At 41.0% G+C, this 25,137-nt stretch overlaps 1 protein-coding gene across 12 annotated transcripts in view; it reads left to right on the top strand.

Moving 5' to 3' along the window:
* The first annotated feature begins 5,594 nt into the window (after nucleotides 1-5,594).
* Nucleotides 5,595-25,137, top strand: part of Pum2 (pumilio RNA binding family member 2) — a 75,833-nt gene continuing 56,290 nt past the window's right edge. For 5 of the 12 annotated variants that reach the window (XM_029484300.2, XM_021178781.3, XM_029484305.2 and 2 more), the window contains exon 1: nucleotides 5,780-5,922. The gene's annotated coding sequence lies outside the window, so the exon portion shown is untranslated. Of the gene's footprint in view, nucleotides 5,613-5,778; nucleotides 5,923-9,093; nucleotides 9,198-25,137 lie in introns of those variants that run through there. The other 7 variants (XM_085830194.1, XM_029484301.2, XM_029484304.2 and 4 more) reach the window with 5 other exon arrangements.

Consider the following 25,137-nt stretch of genomic DNA (forward strand, 5'->3'; position numbering starts at 1 on the left):
TCTCAAACTCAGATCTGCTTGCCTCTGCCTCCTGAGAGCTGGGACTAGAGCTGCGTGCCTCCACTGCCAGGCTAATTTTTGGACATCTTTATAAAGGACCTGTACTACGACTATTATTTTAAATTTTAATTTTATGTGATTGGGTGCCTTGTTTGTGGGTATGTCTGTGCAGCATGTCTGGGAGATGTCTTGCTTGCATGCTGGGTGCCTGCCCTAGAAATGGAGTTGCATGGGTTATCTATCTATCTGTCTGTCTGTCTGTCTGTCTATCTATCTATCTGAGACTGGGTTTCTCTGTGTAGCCCTGGCTGTCTGGATCTCACTCTGTAGATTAGACTGACCTCAAATTCAGAGATCCACCTGCCTCTGCCTCTCAAGTGCTGAGATTAAAGATGTGTGCAACTCAGCACTCACTCGGGTGAGCACCAGAGTGAGATCCGGACAGCTGGGGCTACACAGAGAAACCCTGTCTCAAAACAAAACAAAAACCAAAAAAAAAAAAGATGTGTGCAACTATTGGCCAGTGAGTTGCAGGTTTTGAGCCATCATGTGGGTAATGGGACTCAAACTGAGGTCCTCTGAAAAAGCAGCAAGTGTTCTTAACTTCTGGTCATTTCTCCATTCCTGACTTGTATTATTTTTATAAAGATAACAAAGTTATAAAATGAATTTACAAGAAGCTTCACAAACAGTCCTGGGGGAAAGGGCCACTTGCATAGGGAATATTAAGATGAAATTATGCTCTAGGATGCAATCTGCCTAAATTGCTGCTTCTCAATTATAACTGCACATTTTAACCACCGAGGGGCTTTTAAAAAAAAACAACGTCTAGGCTCCAGCCCAGACCCATTAAGCCACAAGCTCAGGGGTAGGACTTGGGAATTGATGTGTGCTAAATGTTCCCCGAGTGACTGGGATGTACAACTCTGGTCAAGAACCACTTGAGATAACAGGTCACATGGATACGTCCCAAGATGACTGTCCTGGCTACAAAAAAGAGTCTCGTGACCAGAGCTAGTTACTAGGGGAGAAGGAAGAACCACATGAGATGGGCTACAGCAGCCTGACCCCAGCCTGGCTTCTCTTGTCATAAAGTGCCTGACAACAGGAACCAAGAAGACGACCAAGAAGACCATGTGTGTTCTTGTTTACAACCTGTGTGTGTGTGTGTGTGTGTGTGTGTGTGTGTGTGTGAGAGAGAGAGAGAGAGAGAGAGAGAGAGAGAGAGAGAGATTGACTTTCTGAGTTGGCATCTCATTGTATGTTGCTGATTCAAAATGGATAAGGCACACCCATTACAGGAGCAATTTCTAGTAAGCATGATGAACTATTGTGATTAGCTTACTAATGCTTCTCAAACATTACTTTGTATAGGCATTGCTTGAGAATCTTTTTAAAATGCAGATCCTGATTCAGTAGGTTTGGCCATGGGCCAATTTTGGCATGTCTAACAAGCTCCCAGGTGATTAGACTGGCTGGTTGAGGTGTCAATTACAATGTCCATCTTAACTGCCAAGCACACGAGATATTTATATTAGCTGAGGAATACATTCTTTCCTTGTAGGTAACTCTAAAGAGAAGCCAATTATAATCACAAGGGCTTAATGAGCAGAGGAGTGCAAAGCGTATGTGAAGGCACAAAAGCAAGGAGCTGCTCACTGAGCAGTGAGATGGGTGGGATAAGGCAGTCAGATCACTAAAGGGTGGGCCCTTACTGTTCTTCAGAACACAAAACCATAAGGGATAGTCTGAGAAAGAACTCTTCTGGGTCCGATTACTGTGGGAAACATTACATTCTATGTCTCTCACTAGGGTATTTACAATGGCTACTTTAATTTTCAAGATGCTAAGAAGTTTTCCTGCAATAAAGAAGCCTTTCCTCAAATAGATAATAACTGATAGGTCAGGCAGGATATGTTAAAATAAAAACGAGGGGCTGCTCTTCCAAAAATTATTCAGACTTTCTAGATGGTGACAAGAACGTTAAACCAACTGCAGAGCCTTTCTAGGTGAGGCCTTGTATAATGCCCAACACCAGGCCAGCTCTGAGGACGCTGAGAGGAGTAAAGGGGGCAACGGATAGAAACACCAGACAGACACGTGGGCTTTGGTGAAGATTCTTGGCTGCAGTAGAAACTTGTTGGATCTAACTACAACAAGACAGTCAAGAAGAAGTAGTAGTCGTGATCACTGTAATTCATTATAAAGGTTTTTTCCAGGCTAGTTTTGTTGTTGTTGTTGTTTTCCCCGAGACAGGGTTTCTCTATGTAGCCCTGGCTATTCTGGAACTCACTTTATAGACCAGGCTGGCCTCGAACTCAGAAATCTGCCTGCCTCTGCCTCCCGAGTGCTGGGATTAAAGGCGTGCCCCAGCACTGCTGGGCGTCCAGGCAAGTTTTCCATACAGGCAAGTACCTAGGCAGTCAGCAGTCACCTAAGCAAGTGGAAGAGAAATTTCCACATGGAAAAGAAAACAGTGTTACAACATTCTCAGCTCTACTAAAGAGGTTCTCTACATCCTGAGGCAAGGCCAGCTCATAGAGACTGTCTAGTGGGGGGAGTGCCTCTTCACCCCAATTCCATTCTCTAAAGAAGAGGCTCTGATGGTTCCATTTAGTTTTACCTAGACTAAACAAGTCTATATAATGACTGTGGCTATAGGCCCAGTGAATTCAATAATCCAGCTTGGAGTCCCCGAGTCCTCTGCAATTGGTAATTTGGAATGCACAAGGATGTGCAAGCAAAAACATCTACATCCCATAACTGCTTAACTTGAGGAACATTTTTTTTTTTTCCTTTTTGGACAGGGTATCATAGTCTCAGGGTTTTACTGCTGTGAACAGATACCATTACCAAGACAACTCTTATAAGGATATTTAGTTGGGACTGGCTTACAGGTTCAGAGGTTCAGTCCATTATCATCCAGGTGGGAACATGGCAGCATCCAGGCAGATACAGTGCAGGAGGAGCTGAGAGTCCTACATCTTCATCTGAAGACTGCTGGCAGAATACTGACTTTCACGCAGCTAGGATGAGGGTCTTAAAGCCCACAACCACAGTGACATACCTATTCCAACTGGGCCATACCTTAGAATAGTGCCACTCCCTGGGCAGAACATATACAAACCATCACACATATGCAGTCCCAGTTGGCCCAGTAAGACCTCTCTGCTTCTGTTTCCTAAATGCCAAGATCACAGATGTAGCCAACATGCATGGTCTGGGAGACATTTCTTAATGGAATAACTATTAATACCCAAAAAAAGGAGAGGAAAGGAGAGAAGAGAAGAGGAGAGGAGAGGAGAGAGGAGAGGAGAGGAGAGGAGAGGAGAGGAGAGGAGAGGAGAGGAGAGGAGAGAGCAAGCAAGAGTACTTGGGAACTGCTCCTGGAACACACATTGAGCTGGGATGCTTGAAGGACAGGTCTGAGTACCATGAGTTGAGTTGAGCTTGTATGATAGATGGCAGCGAGAACTTACTACACAGACTGAGACCAGTGAAGGGAAGGCTGGTTGAGCTAGCTACCTATTCAAGTGATGTCTGTATAGTGGAGGGATAGAGAAAGGAGACGCCTACAGAAGTATTTGGGAAGTTAAAAATCTGCGAGGGTTGTCGATTTATCTATGTGGGGAGTGGGGGGAAAGAGGAAAATAGTAAATATGGTTCAGAATAGTCATTTAGGAATGAATCAGTGGTAATTGCTAATTGTGGAGACAAAGTAAGGGTTAGGGATAGGGCACAGATATGACGGGTTCTTAGTATGTTTGGTGACAAGAATGATACTCAAATGGAAGCTTGAAACTTGGGCAGGAGGTAGAGACGTGATATGCTGGGGAGATGCAGATGCATCTCTAAATGTTTATGGGTTGGAATTTAAAAACCCAGTACAACAATGTTGGGAAGTGGTAGCCTAATAACAGGAGGATTGAGGATCTGGGGGAGATGGCTCATTTGGTAATAATGTTTACTGAACAAGCACAAAGATGGTTTGAGTTCCAGAACTTGTTTATAAAACAGGGAATTGTGGCAACTATAGGTAATCACAGTGCCTGGCAGACAGAGACAAAAGGACTCCTGGGACTCACTGGCCAGGCAGCCCAGTAAAATCTCAGTGAGAGTGTCAACCTCATCCCTCCACGTGCCATGCACACACATGTGCACCTGTACACACACAAACATGCACACACACGTGCACCTGTACACACACAAACATGCATATTGATATTTAAAAAGAGGTGGGATTAAGTCAAAGGGCTCTCCTGCATAAATTAGTATCACTATCTAGGGAGTATGTTATTTTGAGTGGATTATTATTGAAGCAAGCTCAAGCCCTCCCCTCCTGTTCTTTTGTCCTTTTGAATTTTATTATGGGATTGATTACACAGCCCCAAGGATCTTTCCACTACTTTTAGCATTGGACTTCCTAGTCTTCAGACACTTGGGAAGTAAATTTTTTTTCCCTTATTAATGACCTGATTCTGTCAAAGCAATACAACACTAAGATTTTTATTTTTTTTGGTTTTGGTTTTGGTTTTTTGAGACAGGGTTTCTCTGTATAGCCCTGGCTGTCCTGGAACTCACTTTGCAGACCAGGCTGGCCTCAAACTCAGAAATCTGCCTGCCTCTGCCTCCCAAGTGCTGGGATTAAAGGCATGCACCACCACGCCCGGCAAGATAAATTTTAAATCAGTCTGTCTTTATAATGATGAAAACCCAAAGAGCTGTGTTTAACAGGCACTAGGATACATCACATGAACAAAGCACACACAGTCCTTAGCCTGGTAGAGCTCACAGATGCCTAGGGAAGACATTGACACAGGGTTAATTAAAAGGCCCTGGATTGTCAAAACCAGGAGGTAGGCCATTAATTAGGAAGTTGTCCCATGAGGGCCTAAGCTCTCCAAAAGAGGTGTGATAGAAAGTGGTCCCAACTACTGCGACCAAATCTTTGCAGTCATTGTTATTCTCTGCAGATTTCAAGGAAGGGCAAGTCAAGTCTAACTGGTAATAAGAAAACATTCAGTGTGATACAAAGCTATGGTAGTTTCTTTTGTGCTTACCCAGTACCCCTGGCTCATCAATTGCAGGGAGTCAGCGACACTTGCCTGAGAGTACTGTAAACGATATCAAGGTGCATTTTTTTTAAACCCCTAAACCTCCAACATTTGAGTGGAAAAGGGGAGATAAACGTTGAGCGGTAGGGCCTGTATTAAGGTCTACAGCTCCTGTAGGTGCCAGCATACCGGAAGTAGGGGGAAAGAGACTTCAATTTTGGGGTGCATGGGCAGCAGTGCTTACACACAGGCAGTTTAGGGAGAACAATGAGATATCCGGGAGGAAGCGGTGGATGAATAAATTCAGTCTCACACAGAAAGTCGAGGGTTTGCAGCACCACACGAGGAGCGAGACCAACCCCGGGAGCAGAGCGCCAGAGGTCCGGCGCGCAGGCCAGCCCTGAACCCAGAAGGTAAAGACCGGGAAGTGCACGCCCGATGGCGGCCGCACCCGCGAGGAGAGCGCCGCGCCAGTGCGCACGCGCGGAGCCCCGGCCGGCCCCCTGCGCCCGGCGCGCGGGAGAAGATACGCACTTCACTGCGAGGCGTCGCGGCTGGGTGAGTGCTCCCCCCTTTCTCCCGCAGTGCTTTGCGCGCGGCCGGTGGGCGGGGGAGGGAGGGGAGGGGAGGCGGCGGCGGCAGCCATGTTGTTGTGAGTCTCTGTGCCTCACCCTCGGTACTTCGGTGGTTCGGAGGAGGAGGGGGAGGAGAAGAAGGAGGTGGGGTGGGGGGGAGGGAGGTAGGAGGAGGAGAAAGAAGACGTCGCCGCCACCGGAGGCGGAGGGGGAGGACGGACGGCCGAGAGCGTCGCCGCCGGTGCCCAACGGTCGGTGTCCCCCGGCTGAGGCAGCGCGGCCGCAGCAGCCCTGTAAGTCAGCCCGCGCTCGCTTCGTCGGGTCCGTGGGCGCCGCGGGGGCCGGCTCCGGGCTTTGTGTGGCGGCCTCCGCGGGAGCAGGCCTCGGGCGGGAACGGGTCGGGCCTGGGCGGGGATCGCGGCGGGCCGCGGCCTGGGCCCCGCTCGCACAATGCCGGGGGAGGGGAGCCGGAAGGGGGTGTGCGCCGGCGGGGGAGGGGGCGCACTCGCCGCTTTCCCGCTTCCTTCCCGCGCCCCGCGCCCTTTGCCGGCCTTAGTGACCAGATCCGTGTGGGTGCCAGGCGGCCCCGAGCCCCTGGGTGCCCACAGTCTAGAAGAAGCACGGTGAATCCAGAGAAACGTGCGAGGTGGAAGTGGGTGAAGCGGAAGGAGTGGGTTTATGAGAGCGAGCGAGGGTGGGTGGGCGGGGGTCGCTAGGTTGGGGTGCAGGGTGGTCCTCAGGCCTGCGAGTGTGCAGGAAAACCTTGGCAAACGGATGTGAATGTGAAAGAAAATAGGGACTGGGGTTCGACCTGTTCAGGTGCCTTAGTAAGGAACGTGGTGCTTTTTGTTAGGGGAACATCTCTTCGGTACTCCGAAGAACGGGGAACTTGAAAGCCGAAGACCAAATCAGCGACTTCAGATATTCGAACCTTAGTTTTGCTTGTGAATACGGTCAAATTTGAGGGGAAATAAACTGTGCGGAGTTTATGGCCAAACACGTGTAAAGTTAGTGCTTCTTCCAAGAATACAGCTTTAGAAACCCTTCTTTTTTCCTCGTAGCCTTTTATTCTGTAACATCTGAACTTTTGGGGAAGGGAATGGAATTCAGACGTTTTATGTACAAAAGAAGACATGCTATGATAGTTTTTTCCAGATTTAAAGAAATCTGGAGGAAGGGGTTTTCTGTGATGATTTCAGGAGAAATGTTTTTAAATGCTTAGCAGGGTGCAGTGCCTGGAAACGATACAGTGTGTCACGAAATCAGTTTAAGGAGTTACCTTGGCGTGTTTAAAGCTTGTTCACCGCTTACATTCGTGACTCCTAACCATGTGACCGGGTGAATGGAGGATGGTTTAGGGAATTCTGGCCAGGAATCCTGTTAAAAATACAAAGATGGATATTTTTAATTGGTTAATAATAAGCCTCTGTTGCTAGTCCGATATCCTGCTGTTTATAAATGATTTACATCATGTGACCAGTCATAAGTAATTGACTGCTTGTTCTTTATCTCAAGAATGTCTTTAAAATGATTCTGAGAGAGATTAAGTTCTGTAGGGCTGTCTTTGATGTTTTGGAGCACAGCTGTTCCACATGAAAAAGTTACAATAACTTTTTTTTTATTTCAGAAACTTGCTACAGTATTCAGGGCTTTAATTTTATTTTTCTCATTTTATCAGTCTAGCTGATTTTCCTTAACTGGCTTTGCCAGGAGCACTTTTAAACATTTTCAGACAATCTAAGCTGATTTAATAAAGTTTCTTTGTCTTGAGTCTAAAGTTCCTTTAGGTGGTTTGTATTTAGTAAGATTTTAAAGTAATTTTTTCTTTAAAATTATATTACATTTTTGTGTAACTTTTTGTCTCTGTGTTGGTGGCTTGTGTATGGAGGTCAGAGGACACATTGTGAGTGTTATTCTCTCCTCCCACGGTGTGGGCTCTGGGGATGGGACTCAGTTGTCTGGCTGTAGGTCGACCTCTACTTTGTTGCCTGCCCAAGATTTTAAAGTAACTTAATAGGGGTACAAAACCATGGATTTTCTTTCCTTGTCTTTGTAATGTTAAGAGATAGTTTGTCTTTTAAATATGTATTTTTCCACATCAGAAGTACTAATCAATTTAGGCCAGGTGTGACCTCAGAATTGATTTAGGTCAGGTGTGACATCCAGAACCGATCTTCGCACCGACCAAGACTGCTTGTGTGTATGTATGTGGGTGTTTGTTCTTATATTTATCTGAAATACACTATGTAAATACTCATATCTCACAAGGCTTTGATTAACTTGTATTCATTTAACAGCTTTAGGCCATTTTACAAGCAGGTTAATAAACAGTGCACTTGTAGGTGGGTAAATTGAAATTGGCTTGTGACTCAAGCGTATTTCTGAGTTTGAGGCCAGTCTTTTTTTTTTTTTTTTTTGGTTTTTCGAGACAGGGTTTCTCTGTGTAGTCCTGGCTGTCCTGGAACTCACTTTGTAGACCAGGCTGGCCTCGAAAAAACAACAACAAAAAAGAAGGCATGAAAACTGTCTGGCTTGCACTTTTTTTTCTCCTTGTTTGTCTATTAGGCCTGTTGTAAGAGAATTAAGTACTATGCTGACCCCTTCCTCTCTTTTCCTGGGAGTGTGGCCCCTGCAGAAAATGTGTCTCACTTCATGAGACCAACCAGGATAGATAGTTCTGTGTGTAGGAGAGGTTGGTGGTTGGCAGCTTGTGCTATCAGTGATTGTGTTAAGTCTAAAGTATTTCTCTGTGGTTTTGCCAGCATGAAAAATCCGTTCGTTCGTTCACCGTCTAACTTGCCTCTCAGTTCAGTAGGTTCTGAATTTTAATGCAGTAGGAAAATATTCCTTCAAACTGAAATGTTTTGTTTTGAGACAGGGTTTCTCTGTGTCATCCTTTGGAACTCACTCTGTAGACCAGGCTGGCCTCCAACTCAGAGATCTGCCTGGCTCTGCTTCCCAAGTGCTGGGATCAAAGGGGAGTGCAACACTCCTGGTTAACAAGTCAGTTTTTAAATAATTACTGCTTTTGTGGTTGAAACATGGACTTAAAGATATTTTCAAACTTTTCTAGTGCTTGAAACACTGTAGAATTAAATTATTATTATTATATAGGAGGTGCATAATGTTTTTTCTTAATATTTCAGGAAATAGTAAATTTAGAGATGAGATGATGCTTTTTCTTTCCATAATTCAAGAGATTGAACTTTAAATGAGAATTTAGGATTTGCTTAGTTAGCAGCCTTCACCTTAAAGAGTAACTTTAAATTTTCATTGACTTTTTAAATGAGTCTTTCTGACTCTTACCTTTTTTGAATCTAAAATGAAATGGTTTAAGAAATTGAAAGTGATTGACTTTATTCAAATGTGTTGACAGAAGGATGGTTTCTTTACTGCATTCTGCAAGTCTTAATCCATTCTCAAGCTACAGGTCACTTGTTTTCACTTTCTTTTCTTTTGTGAAGGGATAAAAGATTTGAGAGTACTGAGAAACATCCAGATGTGCCCACCTGATGTGCTTGTCACACTAGCTGCCAACTACAGAAGAATAATTTCAAATGTGAAAAAGGTGTGTTTTAATTGACTGCAAGCAGGACAGGGAAAAAAAACAAACAAGATTATTATCACCTACTTTCTGGCAAAGTATGTGCTTGGGCTCCCCCAAATTTGTTTCCTGGAGAGGATTTAGTGTACTTGGCTATACTTTATACTGCCTATCAGGCTTGTCCAGTTCTTGGTCCATTAGCTGTATGTGGTCAAGAATAACTATGAATTCAACTCACCATAAAGCCCTAAACTCACCTAAAACACTATGACATACTTCTAAAAAATAAGTTTGTGTGGTTCTTAAGTATGAACTTCATAGAAGACAGTGCTGTAACGATGCCAAAAGTTGGATACCCCTGGGAAGGAATAAAACTTGTAACTGCCAACAAATGTATAATGTGGTGGAACTGGAAACGTAGGAAAGTATTGTTTCTGTATAGTCCCTTTTTTAAAAAAACAAAAGTCAAATAGTGAGTCTGGGACCTGGTTTGAAGGTCAATCTTTGTGATGATTTCTGTTGTAATTGACTTGCCAAGAGTAGCAAGTTCTTTTCTTTGTGTTTGTGCTCTAGTATTCAAACGTAGGACTTGAATGTGACAGAGTACATGTGTGGAGATCAGAGGATAATATTGGGTGTGAGTCCTGACCTTCTACCTTGTTGGATATGGGGTGGGGTGGGGGTTCTTGCTATTGCAAAAAACTTGGAGATTTAAAGGTTTCTCATGTTTTGTCTCTTACCTACGTACCTTAGGACCTGGAGATTTGGCTGTATATAGGTTTTTGGGGATCTGAACTCAGGTCCTCACTCTTTACTCACTGAGACATCACCTTATCCCTTTGGCACCATTCCCAAAAGACTTCTTAGAAATAAGTGAATCTTAACTAAGGTGCAGTTGGTTTTATTCAGACAATATAGGTAAGTGAAATATAGACGTGGGGGAAATCTATGGATAGCTATGTAACAGGCTGTCAAAATGGGGAGAAAGAAACAATAGACTAAATTACAAAGTTTGTTAACTATCAAAAAAATTAAATACTCCCAAGTGGTGGTGGTAGAGCATGCCTTTAATCCCAGCACATGGGAGGTAGAGACAGGCAGATCTTTGTTTGAGACTAATCTACTCTATAGAACAAGTTCCAGGACACACACAGAAACCCTGTTTCTAAAAAAACAAAATTAAGCACAGGTAGGAGCTATTTGAACTTTTCCATACCATTTTTATCTATACTTTTTTTTGTGTGACAAAATGTCAGATACTTACATAGTAAAATCTAAATCTTTATTCACAGCATAAAGTTTTGAAGTTAGAAAGTGGGTCTGGGTTTTTTCTACAGCTGCTTGTTTATGTATTCAGTTTGGTTTGTTTTTTTGTCTTTGTTTTGGAATAAGGCGGTGGGATAAGGTTAGGATGTTATGTAGCTTAGGTTGGTGTGGAAACTCCTGAGAGTATGACCTTGAATTTAAAATCCTCCTGCCTCTTAACAAGTGCTGGGATTGCAGGTAAGCTACTGTGTCTGGCTTGAACATTTTGATTGAAGTATAATTATAATAATGGATTTTTCAAAAAAATGGAGAGAAAAGGTGCTTTAATTTCTAGATTTTTGTGTCTTCACCATCAGTAAGAGTACTCTAAATGCTTGCTAAAAATAATTGCCCTTTTAAATGAAAATTCTTAAAGTAGTCATGGAATGTTAAAGAACATAGTATATTTGTTTTTGAATATGTATTTTTATTAAGGTATACTATCAAAAGCATACTTGTTTGAGGATTGTAGATTGGTCTTGAGCTATACTGTCTTTAGATGCTGGTAATCAGTAATTCTTGTTCTTAAGGAATTTATAGTGTAGAGAAAGGGTTAACTTGGGTTTTTGTGCAGTATGCTGTCATAAAGGTGATGTTATAAAGGTGGCTGTGAACTCTGGGGTAGAAAATACAGCAGTGGTCAGGAAAAGTTTGTATAGGTATAACTGGAATGAACTACAATCCCGAGTTGGAGGGCCTTGTTTTGTCCTTGAACTCTGAAATCTCCTTGCCTTAGTCTCCTGGGATTAAAGGCATGTGTTACATTGCCTTGGCCTAAGCTTTTCATAGCCATTATGCCTCAAGATCTCCATGCCAAGATCCAGGTGAGAAACTTGTATCTCCCAACCTCAAGATCTGGATCAAAGTTGAGTTCTCCAATTATGGATTATAGTTCAGATTAATCCATTCCATTATTAATTAATTGATTAGATATAATCAAGTTGACAACCAAGAATAGCCATTACAATAACTGAGTCTTTTTTAAAAGAGTTAGAGAAGTTAGGGTTGGTGAGAAGACTCGATGAATAATGTTTTCCATGCAAGCCTAGTAACCTAAGTATATTCCCCCCCAAACCTATGTAAAGGTGGGAGGAGAGAGTTGACTCTGCCAAATTGTTCTTTCATCTCTGCATGAGTGTTGTACTGGTGTCCTCACACACTCAGTGTCATGTATACATATATAATAATGATGATACAAAATTTAGGGACATTAATATCAAGAGATATGTGACATGTTATTTGGCCAGAGGGATTCACATAGTGACTGGGAGAGAAGTGACAAGATCTGAATGGAGCAACTGGAGCTCACCATAATGTGGTCATTTGATTGGGATATTTATTCATTTAGATTTGAACAACCAAAATTTCAGTTAAGGAAGATTTAAATTATCCCAAAACTATTCTAAAATTGTTACAGAATTGCTTCCCCTGTGTTGTATTTGGATTTAGGTATATAACCTGTCCTTGAGGGACTGGGGAAAAAATATTACTGGAACTTCATTGAAGACACTGCCTATTAGAGTTCTATCCCTTCTCTAAGAAATATTCCTTTAAATAGTAATGCTAGAATCAAAACAACCCGAGATTCCACCTCATACCAATCAGAATGGCTAAGATAAAAAACTCAGGTGACAGCAGATGCTGGCGAGGATGTGGAGAAAGAGGAACACTCCTCCACTGCTGGTGGGTACAACCAGTCTGAAAGTCAATCTGGCAGTTCCTCAGAAAATTGGACATAGTATTGCTGAGGATTCAGCAATACCACTCCTAGGCATATACCCAGAAGATGCTCCAACATGTAATAAGATGCTCCACTATGTTCATAGCATCCTTACTTATAAAAGCCAGAAGCTGGAAAGAACCCAGATGTTCTTCAACTGAGGAATGGATACAGAAAATGTGGTACATTTACACAATGGAGTACTACTCAGCTATTAAAAAACAATGAATTTATGAAATTCTTAGGCAAATGGATGGGACTAGAAAATATCCTGAGTGAGGTAACCCAGTCACAAAAGAACACACATGATATGCATTCACTGATAAGTGGATATTAGCCCAGAAGCTTGGAATACCGAAGGTACAATTCACAGACCACATGAAACTCAAGAAGGAAGACCAAAGTGTGGTCTTAGAAGGGGGAACATAATACCCATGGGAGGAGATACAGAGACAAAATGGAGCAGAGACTGAAGGAATGACCATCCATAGACTGCCCCACCTGGGGATCCATCCCATATACAGTCACCAAACCCAGACACTTGTGGATACCAAGAAGTGCATACTGATAGGAGCCTGATATAGCTGTCTCCAGCAAGTGCCTGACAAATAGAGGTGGATGCTCTCAGCCAACCATTGAACTGAGCACAGGGTCCCCAATGGAGGAGCTAGAGAAAGGACCCAAAGAGCTGAAGGGGTTTGCAGCCCCATAAGAGAAATTACAATATGAGCCAACAAGTACCCTAAGAGCTCCCAGGGACTAACCCATCAACCAAAGAGTATACATGGAAGGACCCATGGCTCCAGCCGCATATGTAGCAGAGTATGGCCTCATCAGTCATCAATGGGAGAGAGGCCCCAGTGTAGGGGAATGGCAGGCAGGACCAGGAGTTAGGCGTGGGTGGATTGTTGTTGTTGGTGGTGGGGGGTTAGGGGGTTTTCAGAGGGGAACCCAGGAAAGGGGATAACATTCAAAATGTAAATAAAGAAAATATCTAATAAAAAGGAAAAAGAAAAGATTTTCCTAAACTTTAAATGTGTATTACATTGTGATCAATTTGAATAAAAGTGCTTGTATGTCTTAAGTTAAAATTCAAAATTCTGGGATATTGTTGCTATTGCTTAGGATCGACCAACCAGGATTCCACAAAACTTCAAATATAAAAGCTCATGCTTGAATGAGCTTACCAGGAGAACAAAAGCAGGGCATGTATTATGTGTTCAGAACCTATAAATCTTTTTTTTTTTTTTTTTTAAAGATTTATTTATTTATTATATGTAAGTACACTGTAGCTGTCTTCAGACACTCCAGAAGAGGGCGCCAGATCTCGTTACGGATGGTTGTGAGCCACCATGTGGTTGCTGGGATTTGAACTCTGGACCTTTGGAAGAGCAGTCGGGTGCTCTTACCCACTGAGCCATCTCACCAGCCCAAGAACCTATAAATCTTAATGACAGAGGTCAGGATGAAAGCATGAACTGTCCTGCCTTACTGTATTTCATGAGCTTGCAATACTTAAGTGGGGTTTTTGTTTGTTTAGAATAAAAATGCAATATATAAAACCTAAAATAATAGTAAAAAAGTAATGTTTGGAAATAAGGTTGCCTCTGTGGAATAGGTATTATTCCCTTTTTCCCCCTGCAAAACATTATTTCATGTTATTTTCCAAATGTTAGTTTCAAGAAGTCAGTAAACAAATTGTACTGGCTGGTTTTGTGTGTCAACTTGACACAAACTAGAGTCATCCCAGAGAAAGCCATTTTTGAGGAAATGCATCCATAATTGGGAAATGAGGGCATTTTCTCAATTAGTGATCAGTTGGGGAGACCCCAGCCTTTTGTGGGTGATGCATCCCTGGACTGGAGTCTCTTTAAGACAGGCAAAGCAAGCCAGTAAGTAAGCAGCACCCTCCGTGGTCTCTGCATCAGCTCCTGCCTTTATGTTCCTGCCCTGACTTCCTCCAACAATGGACTATGATCTGAAAGTCAACCCTTTCCTTCCCAACTTGCTCTTTAGTCATGGTGTTTCTTCACAGCAGTACAAACCCTAAGATACAAATTTAGTCTATTACAGTGAAGTCAAAGAAGACTGAACAAAGCCATAGAAGTATATACATTAGGATAAGGAATAAGTAACTCTTTGCCAAGTAACAAAGTTTAGACATAAAGCGATTCTTATACTGTATGTGGAAATATTTTCTCTCCTTAGATTTTGTGCCCAGATATTTGAGCTCTTCTTCAAGAATGAAGATGGGGGAGGCAAAGAAGAGAAATTCTTACTTTGGGGCTAGCTTTTATAGCTAAGGCTCTGCATACAGTTAGATGTAATACATCAAAGCACAAAACAGAATGTCAGATGATTACTGTTAGCTCAGTTCAAAGCCGGTGCCTAATAGTGAATACCTTCACATTCCAAATTTGACTTTTCTTACCCTGAGTGATATCGTCAAACTGCTATGTTTTAATCCTTTCTGTCTCTTTAGAAGGTAACTAAAGTCAGTGTAGTAAGTGACTGTATTCTTTGGTTGGCAGCTGAAATTGAAACTTTACTTCCAGGGCCGTGAGCTGAGCATTTGTAGGAACCTGTAGGCATTTCAGATGGCAAAGAACAGACCTCCTAACTACAGCCAAAGTAGGATCACGCCATTATCTTGCCATGAGGAAAGGCATGGCTGCAGTATGAGGCAGCTGCTGTGTCACACTGCATCTGTATTCAGGAAGCAGGGTTATATTTTGGATAAGAAAAGGTGTTCATATCTAAAAGTTTTTTAAAAATTTTAAAAGTATTATGTGCTCTGAGTGTGTGTGTGTGTGTGTGTGTGTGTGTACAAACTTGAGCAAGTTTTCTCTTTATATACTGTGGATCCTGGGTGTGGAATTCTGGCATGGGATTTACAATTAAAGTAAACTTAGAATTTATTTACTAGTTTTACTATTCCTAGTCTTTCCATTCAATATCTGCTTTTGTTTTTTTAAATAAAAATTTTATTTTGTATGATAGTCCTAGAATTTTCTGTTTAAAGACTATAGAATAAGTTTTAAGTTGTGCTGAAGAATCTTATCACAAACCCTCTTAAAAATGTTTTTATGTATGTGGGTGTTTTGCCTATGTATATGTCTGTGCACCATGTGTGTGCCTGGTATTCAAAGAAACCAGAAGGTATTGTTGGATCCCTTAGAACTAGAATTTCAGACAATTGTTATCTGTGATATTGGTGCTGGGAATTGAACCAGGTCCTCTGGAAAAGCAGTCACTTAGTGCTCTTAACAGCTGAGCCATTTCTCCAGCCCTGCAGCCCTGGAGTTTGTCATCTTTAGGATATTTTGATTGTTGGTGAGAAGAAAATGATCAAGAATTCATGGTTTATTTGAATGTCTGAGGGAAAAAATTACAATTCATCATTATCTAAAAAAGACTCAATATTCAATTTAGATTTGTACAAACCATATATTTTATACTATTTCATAGATCACAATAAACATTTTAAAGCTTTTAACTGTTAAAAGGTGTTAATTGTTAAACGCCACAAATCATTATAAAGCTAAGACTATTTTATATAGCCTATATGGAAAAGTATATATATTCTTTTTTTTTTTTTTAAGTTGTCTAGGGGAAGTTACTGGGTTTTTTTCCTTGGTGTTTTTGTGTTAACATTTACTTAAAATGTTACCATGAGAGATTGAGAGATGTCTTAGTTGGTGAGTACCTGGCACATAGGCATGAAAATCTTATTTTGGATTCCCAGATGGAACCCACATAAAAAGCCAGGCAAAATAATGCATATCTATAACCCCATTTTGTGTGTGTAGGGGGGGTATGTAGAAACAGGCTGGTTGCTGAAATTCATTGTCTAACTACCTTGGCTGAATTGATAAACTCTGCTCTTGCTCTGTCTTGGAGCACAAAAATACCGAATATCTACCTCTTGCCTACACATGTACACATATGTATACTAACAAGTAGTTACAGCCCACACATAGACCAAAAATAGCTGTGTTGATACTGGGGTAAAGTTTTAAGGACAATGGGTGAACCACAGTGACCTAAATTAAGCATGTGCTCAGAGCTTAAAAATAGCTTCTGGGTTTTGGAGATCAATGTATCTTAAATATATTGAACAAGGAGCTTAATTTCAAAGAAGTGTAAGCCAATCATTTTTATTTATTTAATCATTCACTTTAGATCCTGATTGAAGCCCCCCCTCTCCTCCCAGCCCCACCCTTACACGCCCCTCCCCACTAACCTTTCCCTTTCTCAGAGGGTAGTACCCTGTGGGTACCAACCCACTCTGGCATATCAAGTTATAGCAGGACTAAATGCATCCTCTCCCACATGGTAGCCCAGCTAGAGGAAGGGGATCCAAAGGCAGGCAACAAAGTCAGAGACAACCCTGTTCTTTTTTTTTTTTTTTTTTTTTACGAGGCAGGATTTCTCTGTATAGCCCTGGCTGTCCTGGAACTCTGTAGACCAGGCTGGCCTCGAATTCAGAAATCCTCCTGCCTCTGCCTCCCAAGTGCTGGGATTAAAGGTGTGCGCGGCAACCCTGCTCTTTTTATTAGGAGACCCACATGAAGACAAACCTTCACATCTTCGATAAATGTCTAGGGGCTCTAGGTCCAGCCTGGCAACGCTTTGGGTTGGTAGTTTAGTCTCTGAGCTCCCAAGGTTCCAGGTTAGTTGACTCTGTAGGTCTTTTGGTGTCCTTGACCCCTCCAGCTCAATCAGTTTTATCTCTGTGATGGCTTGTCTATGTTTGGCCCAGGGAGTGCCACTGTTGTTGCCTTGTTGGAGTAGGAAGTGTAGCCTTGTTTGAGTGAGTGTCACTGGGTGGCTTTAATACCCTCGTCCCAGCTGTCTGGAAGTGAGTGTCTTCATAGTAGCCTTCAGATAAAGATGTAGAACTCTCAGCTTCGCTGCACCATGCCTGCCTGATTGCTGCCATGCTCCTGCCTGATGATTATATAAATGTTGGCCTTATAAGAGTTACCTTGGTCATGGTGTCTGTTCACAGCAGTGAAACACAAACTAAGACAATCTCTTACTCTTCCCTGAGTGAGATCCGCCTTAAGTTTGGCTGTGGGTCTCTGCATCTCTTATCAGCTGGTGAGTGAAGCCTTTCAGAAGACAGTTAATGCTATGTTCCTGTCTGCAAGCATAGAGCAAAGTATCATTAATAGTGTCAAGGGTTGGCTCTCTCCTATATGATGGATGAGTCTCAATTTAGGCTGGTAATTGGTTGATAATTCCTTCAATCTCTGCTCCATCTTTATCTCTGCACATCTTGAAGGCAGGCATTTTCCCGTTGACTAAGGATGTTGAATATTTAAGTGCTTCTCAGCAATTAGAGGTTCCTCTGTTGAGAATTCTGTTTAGTTCTGTACCCCATTTTTAAATTGGATTATTTGGTTTGTTGGTGTCTAATTTCTTGAGTTCTTTAGATATTTTGGATATTAGTCCTCTATCAGATGTAGGGTTGAAGATCTTTACCTATTCTGTAGGTTTCTGTTTTGTCCCATTGATGTGTCCTTTGCCTTACAGAAGCCTGGTAGAGTTACACTAAGGTTGCTTTACTAATTTCTTTCTTGGCCCATTTAACATTTGTATAAAGGAGGAATACTGAATTTTTTTTTAAGTTAATTTTTTATTCAGCCACTTTGCTGAAGGTGTTTATCAGCTGCATGGATTCTCTGGTAGAATTTTGGAGTCACTTACATATACTATCATATCATCTGCAAATAGCAATATTTTGACTTCTTCCTTTCCAATTTGTATCCCCTTGATCTCCTTTACTTGTCTTACTCCTCTAGGTAGAACTTCAAGAACTCTATTGAATAGATATGGAGAGAGTGGGCAGCCTTGTCTCTGATTTTAGTGGATTTCCTTTAAGTTTCTATTTAATTTGATATTGGCTATTGGCTTGCTGTATATTGTTTTTATTGAGTTTAAGTATGCATCTGATCTCTCTCTTTTTTTAAGAATTATATTTATTTTATGTATGAGTACACTGTAGCTGTCTTCAGATACACCAGAAGAGGGCATCAGATCTCATTACAGATGGATGTGAGCCACCATGTGGAATTGAACTGGGAATTGAACTCAGGGCCTATTAAAGAGCAGTCAGTGCTCTTAACAGCTGAGCTATCTATCCAGCCCTTTCTGAGACTTTTAAATCAAAGGAATGTTGGATTTTGTTAAAGGCTTTTTTGTTAGCATCTAATGGTTCTTTTCTTTCAGTTTGTTTATGTGGTCGATTACCTTGATGGGTTTTCTTTTTGAATCTTCCCTGGATCCCTAGGTGAAGTCTACTTGATGATTTTTTGATGTGTTCTTGGATTTGGTTTGTGAGTATTTTATTGAGTACTTTTGCATCAATGTCCATAAGGGAAATTGGTCTGAAATTCTTTGTTGAGTCTTTGTGTGGTTTACGAATCAGGGTGACTGACCTCCTACAATGATTTCAATATATATATTTACTTATTTATTTTATATGTATGAGTATACTATCTTCATGCTCACCAGAGGACGGCATCAGATCCCATTACAGATGATTGTGAGCCACCTGTGGTTGCTGGGAATTGAACTCAGGACCTTCGGAAGGACAGTCAGTGCTCTTAATCGCTGAGCCATCTCTCCAGCCCCTCCTACAATGATTTGACAATGCTACTTCTGTTTCTGTTTTGTGGAATAGTTTGAGGGGGATGGTATTAGCTCTTCTTTGAAAGTCTAGTAGAATTCTGTGCTAAAACCATCTGGCCCAGGGAGACTTTTAATGATAGCTTCTATTTCCTTAGGGGTTATATCCCTATTTAAATTGTTTACCTGATCTTGATTTAACATTAGTAAGAAAATTGTCCATTTTGTTTAGTTTTTTCAATTATGTGGAGTACAGGCTTTCGAAGTAAGACATAATTCTTTGAATTTCTTGTCTTTTATGTTTCCCTTTTTGTTTAGGATTTTGTTAATTTAGATACTGTCTCTGTGCCTCTTGGTTTTGTTGATTCTTTGCATTCTCTTTGTTTCTATGAGGTTGTTTCCTGCCGACTACTCCCCTTAAGTAAATAATCTTATTGAGCTGGTGGATACCTGTATGTATACCTGTAAGCTTGGCACTTTGAAGATGGAGATAGGAAGATTAGTTCATTCTTACCTACATAGTTTGAAGCCATCCTGAGTTTCATTAGGTCCCCTTTTCACAACACCACCCCGTCCCCCAAGATGCTCGTTGAAATGTTTGAAAGGAAAATCCCTTAAAACTGCATTCAAGAACTGTTTAGTATTTTCCTTAATATAATGGATGTTTTATTAGTACATATAGCTTTAATTTTAATAACATTTTTAGTACATGGGCTATTGTTACTATTACTTTTTTTTTTCTGTTGAACTTGGAGTGTTCAGTTAAGCACTATTGGGTAAAAACTGTTGAATAGTTCTGCTTTGTTAATGATGCTGTTTGTATGAGGCAAATTCACAGGAGAGAAACTTTCACGTCTGAGAATTGTATATTGATTTTTTTTTTTAAACAAACTCATTAAGATAGGCAGTTAATACTCTAGGAAGCAGCTGGGCAATGGTGGCACACACCTTTAATCTTGGGAGGCAGAGGCAGGCAGATTTCTGAGTTTGAGGCCAGCCTGGTCTACAGAGTGAGTTCCAGGATATCCAGGGCTACACAGTGAAACCCTGTTTTGAAAAAACAAAACAAAACAAAAAATACTTTAAGAAGCACTTTGTACTGGCTGGTTTTGTGTCAATTTGACACAAGCTGGAGTTATCACAGAGAAAGGAGCTTCTGGTGAGGAAATGCCTCCATGAGCTTCAGATGAGGAAATACCTCTCTGAGACCAAGCTGTAAGGCATTTTCTCAATTAGTGATCAAGGGGGGAGGGCCCCTTGTGGGTGATACCATCTTTGGACTGGTGGTCTTGGGTTCTAAAAAAATCTAAAAAAGCAAACTGAGCAAGCCTCGGGAAGCAAGCCAGTAAGTAACATCCCTCCATGGCCTCTGCATCAGCTCCTGCTTCCTGACCTGCTTGAGTTCCAGTCCTGACTTCCTTTGGTGATGAACAGCAATGTGGAAGTGTAAACTGGATAAATCCTTTTTTCCTCAACTTGCTTCGTGGTCATGTTTTGTGTATGAATAGAAACCCTAACTAAGACACACTTATTTCAATTTTGTGTATCCATATATTCTAAGTCTTTTGATTTGGATTTCTGTTATACTATATTGATAAAAGAACTTTAGTTGAAAACCTAGGCTATATTTGCAAAACACAAGAAAATCAAGAAGAAGGAAGAACAACATGTGGATACTTCATTCCTCTTTAGAACAGAGAACAAAATACCCATGAAAGGAATTACAGAGACAAAGTTTGGAGCTAAGACGAAAGGATGGGCCATCCAGAGACTACTCCACCCAGGGATCCATCCCATAATCAGCCAACAAACCCAGACACTATTGCATATGCCAGCAAGATTTTGCTGAAGGGACCCTGATATAGCTGTCTCATGTGAGGCTATGCCAGTGCCTGGCAAATACAGAAGTGGATGCTCACAGTCATCTATAGGATGGAACACAGGGCCCCCAATGGAGAAGCTAGAGAAAGCACCCAAGGAACTGAAGGGGTCTGCAATCCTATAGGTGGAACAACAATATGAACTAACCAGTACTCCCAGAGCTCGTGTCTCTAGCTGCATATGTAGCAGAAGATGGCCTAGTCAGCCATCATTGGGAAGAGAGGCTCCTTGGTATTGCAACTTTATATGTATGCCCCAGTACAGGGGAATACCAGGGCCAAGAAGTGGGAGCGGGTGGGTAGGGGAGCATGGTGTGGGGGAGGGTATAGGAAACTTTCAGGATAGCATTTGAAATGTAAATAAAGAAATATCTAATAAAAAAAGAAAAAGAAAACCTGGGTTATTTGATACAGTTTTGAAGAGAGAGAGAGAGAGAGAGAGAGAGAGAGAGAGAGAGAGAGAACTAGTAAGATGCTGTCCAGGTGAGCTAAAGAAAGATAAGGACAAAGATCTTTTTAAAATTAAGATTTCATCTTCATAGTGAGTTCCAGGACAGCCAGAGCTACACAGAGAAATCCTGTCTCAGAAAAAAAAAAAAAGATTTCAATAGTTATCAGCTTTGTTAGCATTCCATAGCAGTGCCAAATAAATGGAACAGTTTAAGGGAGAAAATACTTATTTAGCTTTAGAGGTTTTATTTCATGATGGGTTGGTTGGTTTTATGTTACTGAGCCTGTAGGGAAGCAGTAACTTCATAGTAGAGTAAGCCATTGAAGTAGGAAGCTGAGCAGAATGAAGAGGGAATTGTTAGACAGAAAGTAAGTCTTTAAAAGGCACCTATGAGTTACCTACTTCTCCATTTAGGGTCCACACTCTTAATGTTCTGTTATTATTCAGCTCCCAGTAATTGGGTCACGTCATGAATCTTATCAGTGCACTAATCTATTCATGAAGTCAGGCTTCATAATCCACTCACTCTTTTTTTTGGGGGGGGGGATTTTTCGAGACAGGGTTTCTCTGTATAGCCCTGGTTGTCCTGGAACTCACTTTGTAGACCAGGCTGGCCACGAACTCAGAAATCCGCCTGCCTCTGCCTCCCGAGTGCTGGGATTAAAGGCGTGCGCCACCACACCCGGCCCTCCTTATTTTTCGAGACAAGTCCATCACTGAATGTGGAGCTGACTAATTTTGCATGACTAGCTGGCTGGCAGGTGCCAGGAATCATCTTGGTTTTGCCTTCCCAGCACTTCAATTACAAGGTTGCTGGGAATCCAAATCCATATCCTCATACTTTACTGACTCAGACATCTCCCCAGCTCCCTTGTATTTATTGCTTCCTATTAGCTGGAGTGTTTTTGTTTTGGGTTTTTCAAGACAGGGTTTCTCTGTTTAACAGCCCTGACTGGCCTGGAACTCACTCTGTAGACCAGGCTGGCCTGGAACTGAGATATCTTTCCGAGTTTTGGGATTAAAGGTGTGCCCTACCACCGCCTGTCTTCATATAATTTTTTAAAAATAGATTCATGCTCTCTTCTGTATGTACACATGCATACCAGAAGGAGGGCATCACATCCCTTTTTATAGATGATTGTGAGCCACCTTGTTGTTGCTAGGAATTGAACTCAGCATCTGGAAGTGCAGCCAGTGCTCTTAACCACTGAACCTTCTCACCAGCCCCTTCATAGAGCTTTTGATTATATGTATTTCATTAACCCTGGTTATGGAAAATGTCAAATGTTGTAAAGAAAATAGAGTGAATTCTTGGATATCTATCCTTTGTATTCAGCATTGTATGAAATATCTATTTTACTTTTTAAAGGAATTTATTCTTATAATAATGAGAATGTGTAAAGCTGTCTTACCAGTATCACGCCTAACAAAATTTGTTTTCACAAAGCATTTTGTATTTGGTTGTGAGAATCAAAATTCAAACACAGCTTACATAGTTTGTGGCATTTAAGTTGTAGGTCTATATAATAGTTCATTTTCCCTCCACTTTAGAATTTTCACTTTGTAGATGTATTAGTGAAATCAGTTGATGTCTACCTTACCTGCACATTCTGGATTTGTTACTTTCTTAATGTATCTTTTTTTTTTTTTTTTTTTTTTTTTTTTTTTATTCTCAAGTCCCTGCTAAAGTTTAGGCTTGGGCTCTTTTGATTTTAGTCATGATTCTTTATAATGGGTGGCACTATTTCAAACTACATTAATTATACAGTGAGGCTTATGTCTTGTTCTGCTTTTTGGGGTGGTGAGATTTTAATTTATTTTTAAATATTTGTTTTGATGTGGGGTGCATATCTGCCACGAGAGCATGTAGAGGTTGGGGCAACTTGTAGTGATTGGTTCCTTCTCTATCATGTGGGCCCTGGGATTTTGAACTCAGGTCTTCAGGGTTCCATTTCTGAGCCATTATGCCAGATTGATGGTGAGGTTTTAAATTAGAAAATAACATCAGCTTAGAAATACTGTTATTTTGATGGAAAAATATATCTTGTATCTGACAAGATTTTGACCACCTTTTTGTGGTATCCCAGTAGTTATCTGAAGTAGGCCGTCCTCATTACCGTCTCAATGATCTTGACTTCATAGACGATTGGCATATTGGAAGCTAGCATTAACCTCGATCAAAGTATGTTGGTTCTGTAGTATTTTTTTCCAAAATGAATGTTTCATGAGCATTATTTTGTTTTTCAAATAAAGCAATGGAAAGAATGAATGCCTTGTGATATGAAAGACTTTGTAATGACAGTTTACTGGTGTTTTCTCCAAGGTGGGTTTTAGTGGAAGACATATTCCATATGTGGAAGAATATCTTACTTTACCTCCTTGAGGGTTGGCTTTAATCTTCAAGGAGCTAAAACGATCTTATATAGAAATATTTGATAGGTTTTTATTCAGTGACAGTGGTGGGCTGGAATAAAATATTTAATTAGATGATTAGGGCTAATAGCATCTTTGAAGGAGATTTGTGATTTCTGGATCAGTAAAATATAAGTAATGTCCCAGGTCTTCACATTTACTCCCTGTTTATTTAACATCTTTAACTCCCATAAGTTCCTTGCAAGTAGACACAGCACACTTTTTATGTTTCTGTATTTCAGTATATTTAGATGCACTAATATTTAGTGCATCTGCACAGGGTCAGATTTTGTAGTCTGGAAGTAGAGCCTGCCATTTAGACTAGGAAACTATCTGATGTTGGAAGTCAAATAGACAAGCATGTATTTCAGCAGGGTTGGTCCTGATGACATTTATGTTACCAAGTGATGGAAGGATATCCTACTCTTCCTTTATTTTTATTTTTTATGTTTTCTTTAAAGGAACCTAGAAAAACATAGGTGTGTGCACATATGTCACAACTGTGGAAGTCAGTCAGTTTGGGAGACCTCTCTTCTCCTTCCACTATGTAGGTTTCAAGGATTGAACTCAGGTTACCTGTCTTAGCAGCAAAGTGTTTACCTACTGAGCCATTTTCCTGGCCCCTGGTTTTGGTGGTGAGTTAAGTGGGAACATTAAGTAGTAACCTAATTCCTGATACTTCTACTTAAGTGTTGGGATTGCAGGCATTGACCATGTCTTGTAACCTTTATTTTCCTTCCCACCCCCCCCCCTTTAGATTAGAAATCCTTTTCAAAATTTAAACTGACCCTTCTATTAGCTCTGCTAGTAATTGCATTTATTGACATTGAAAGATATTTTTCCATTTTAGTAGTTTCATTTTGGTTATTTTTCTAGTTTCTCTGAACTGTTGAAATTTTGTACTTACTGTCTTTTTCTGTTGCTTTGATAAAATACATGAGAAACTTAAGGGAGAAAAGATCTATATTTAACTCAAAGTGCTAAGTACAGTCCGCCATAGTAGGGAGCAAAGCCTCAGCTTACCACAGCTACTCACATGGTACTCTGCAGTCAGGAGTGCTTAACTCTTTTTCCATTTTATGTAGTTGAGATCAGAGTCAATCCCATTTCACTTAATGCAATTAATATAATCCCCCATAGGCATTCTCAGGTCATTGTAGATTTTGTCAAGTTGACAACACTAATCAGATTTGCATACTGGAAGCATGCTTTTCCTTCATCTAGTACAGTTGATAGGTACTTTTAGCCAGGTACATCCTGTGGGTCACAAAGGGTTGATGGTTTCCTAAGACCGCCCTGCATATCAGAGTTTACATTGCAATTAATAACTAGCAAAATTACAGTTATGAAGTAGCAAGGAAAATAATTTTATGGTTAGGGATCACAAGATGAGGTACTTAACTGTATTAAAGGGTTACAGTATTAGGAAAGTTGAGAACCATTGCTTTTAAGTTCTGTATAGCCTAATTCTGTCATGCGTTATCTTGATGTTGGTTGATTGTTCAAACATATTATGTCAGAAACATGGACAAGCACATTTGTGTCTTTGTGCAATATCAGACA

This window comes from Mus caroli, unplaced genomic scaffold (genome assembly GCF_978045245.1).
Source record: "Mus caroli unplaced genomic scaffold, Mus_caroli_1 scaffold_14, whole genome shotgun sequence".
Classification (NCBI taxonomy): domain Eukaryota; kingdom Metazoa; phylum Chordata; class Mammalia; order Rodentia; family Muridae; genus Mus; species Mus caroli.